A 3,342-nucleotide genomic window follows, 5' to 3' on the forward strand; every position below is an offset into this window, starting at 1 on the left:
CACCCACCCCCACCCCCACTCATCCACAAAATTATCTGTCCCAATTATATAATAGACATGCCTCACACCCAGTCAGTTCGTCCATTATTTTGTGTATAGTCTTTTTTTTTTTTTTGGTTGAGAATCGTCTGTGGAGGCTTGTAAGGGGGTTCAATTGCACTTGTTCCTTATTTAATTTTTATTTGCAATTTTCTCATGGGGGGATGTCCTTCAATTTGCACCCCATTTGCCCCACCAAACCCTTACATACATCAAGAACATTTTTTGAATACTTAACCGAATGGATGAATGGATACGATATAATTAATTATATACCTGCACAGTTGTAATGCAAGAAATAATAATATTAAGTAAAATAATTGCAAAAAAAAAGTTGTTTTTTTCAATTTAATTCTCAAATCTGTTTTTGCATTAAAAATGAAAGAAAATAACGGAGTTCAATAAACTTATAGATGGCGTGACAGGATGTTGATATTGTTAGATAATAGTGAAAAAAAAAAGAAGTTTCGGATGACTATTTTGCGTCTACTTTTTTTTTTGGCTTAATTCAATCTTTTTTTATGTTTGATGGCTAAAAAAAAGTTGAAAAATTGAAATTGAAATTGGGGAAATGGAAATGGAAAGTTGAGAATTTTGGATGATTTTGGGGGGATAGGAGGTATGTTCCTTGATGGAGCTATAGTCAGCTTGTCCAAAAATTGACACTCTATGAGACTCAAAAAAAGAATCAATTTTAAAAATTTTGAAAAAAAAAATATTTAAAAAAATCTCATCCCCCCCCCTAGGCCCCCCTCAAAAGTCATCCAAAAATTCAACTTTCCTAAAAAATTATTCAAAAAAGAAAACTTTCAAAAAGTTTTTCAATTAATTTTAATTTGAGAAAATTAAAGGAAATAATAAATCATGTATAAAGAATGTTTAAAAAAATTGTACACAAAAATATTCGGCATTGACTTTGTTTTTGTATAAAAATGAGCATATTTTCTGTCTTATTATAAAAAAAAAATATTGAATCAAAAATTGAAATGGCGATGAAAATATTGAAATTGATGATTGAGGAAATGAAGGTTCAGTTGAGATGACAAGAGTTTTTGGAATTGGGAATTTAAAAAGTTTGAACAAAAATATTTTGTATTTACTTCCTGTGATAATTTTTTAAAAATTTTAAAATTTTTAATTTGAAAAAAAATTGAATTTTTAAAAACTTTAAAAAAGAAAAGATTTTATAAATAATTTTTATCATTTTTTAAATTACTTTTTCAAATTTGAAATAATTTTTTCAATTTAAATAAGAATGTTTTTAAATTTTTTAGTTTAAAATTTATGCAAAGTGCATTAAAATTTTTTGAAAAATTATAAAATACTAAAATTTTTAATTTAAAAATTGAACTTTAATTTGAAATTTTAATTTAAATTTTGGTATATTTTTAAAAACTTCAATTTAAAAATTGAAAATCTTAAAAACTTTACAGATTCTACCCCAAAAATCTCCCCTCATCTCAACTGAAACTTCTCCATCAATTCAAAAAATAAGAAGAAAAGAAAAAAACTTTTTAAAAACCCACAAAAACTCTTCAATTAAAGCACTTAGTTGTAAAAAAAAATTGCATAAAAACACAAACAAAAAGTAAAATTTATTTCAAATTTTTTATCATTTCGATGTAAGAGACAAATTTGCAAAATGTGTATACCAATAATTTTTTGTGATAATATGTTTAGTTTCGAACAAAAAAAAATAAATAAATGAAAAGAAAAATAATAGAAAAAGAATTAAAAAATTTAATTTGAATTTTAATAAAAAAAATTTCACTCGCAAAATAGCGAATAAATTTAAACTTTAATTCACCTTTTTTTATTTCTTTTATTTTTCAAATTTTTTCTCAGTTTTTTTAAATTGTAGCAAATAAATTAAAAAATATAAAATTAAAGAAAAATTTTATTCACAATGAAAAAAATTGCAAGATAAGTAAAGATTAAAGGAAGATCTTTTTTGTACATAGTAAAGATGTAATTATTGAAATACGCAAGAAAATATAAAAATTATAAAATCAAAAAAATATCAATTTTGTTGTTAATGCTTTTTAAATATTTCAGCATCAAGTCCACTTATTACGTTCGATTTCTAGGGGGAGGGGGGTCTACAAGCTATCAGGAATTGACAAAATAATGCTAATTCTAGACACCGTCTAAGGTAGGCACTAAAATAGAGGTATTTAAGGTTCTTTATGAGTTACATCCTTCTTATCTACATTTTGAATATTTAAATTTGAATGTGATTGTAAAAGTTCATAATTTAGTTAAAAAGTCAATGGTTCAAGTCCTTATTTCATTAAATTTGCTTGCAAAGTGTGAATTCAGCATATTTTTTTTTTTTTAAATTAATTATTTAATAATTTAAAATAGGAAATAAACCTTTTTTTGCCACCTAAATATCCCAAACAACAATTATTCATTTCTTTCACAATTCCCCCTCTTAATTTTTTCAAATCCATATTCCACTTAAGTAGCAAAAAATGTTTCAATTAGTACGAAAAAAATTTCATTTTAATATTTAATTAAGTAAACAATTGCGATGAGGAAGGAAAAATGAGAGAAAATATTAGTGAAGCGTTATAAAATTTTAATTGTTCATCTTTTTTTTTTTTTTTTTTTTTAATGTGTATATCTAGAATATATAATTTTACTCCCTCAATATAGATGTGCTGAGTTTATAGAAAAGAAATTTTTTTAGGGATTCTAAGATATGAATGGGAATTGTTAAGGGTTTTACATCGGTTTATTAAAATTCTAAGTCAAAATTGTGATGCAAAGGTTCAAATCCTAACCAATAAATTGAATATTGAAAATATAGTTGAGTATTTTTTTTTTTTCAAAATTTTTGAATTAATTTTAAATATAATTTTATCATATTATTGAACTAATAGCTCAATTGTTATCCATGGGCTTCTTTAAAAAGAATGGAACTATCCAAAATCACTGTTTATATTAACTTACATACTTCGCTGCCCGTACATATCAATTGTGATCCATGACCCCCCTCAGATGTCACGTAAAACTAACTTGATCGATGACTACCGCTTGTTAATTTTCGATTCCAATTGTCCTTAACTAGAGTTGCAAAACAGACACCTGTCACAGACAAAAACCGTACAAATTCTTAATAATTTGTGAGGTTTTTCTTACAAAACCCCATTAAAGACTCAGAGACCGCTTTTAGGTACAGTGGTGGTCTTTTTGTCATATCAAAGCATACTCTTTGTCTGATATGGTTCAATACTGCTTCAATCGACAGCTTCCTTCCATGAATTCTTTGGACCCACACGTGACCTTTTGCCATCCACA

This window comes from Chironomus tepperi, unplaced genomic scaffold (genome assembly GCF_022539635.2).
Source record: "Chironomus tepperi strain 1889 unplaced genomic scaffold, CSIRO-AGI_Ctep_v1 contig_337, whole genome shotgun sequence".
NCBI lineage: Eukaryota > Metazoa > Arthropoda > Insecta > Diptera > Chironomidae > Chironomus > Chironomus tepperi.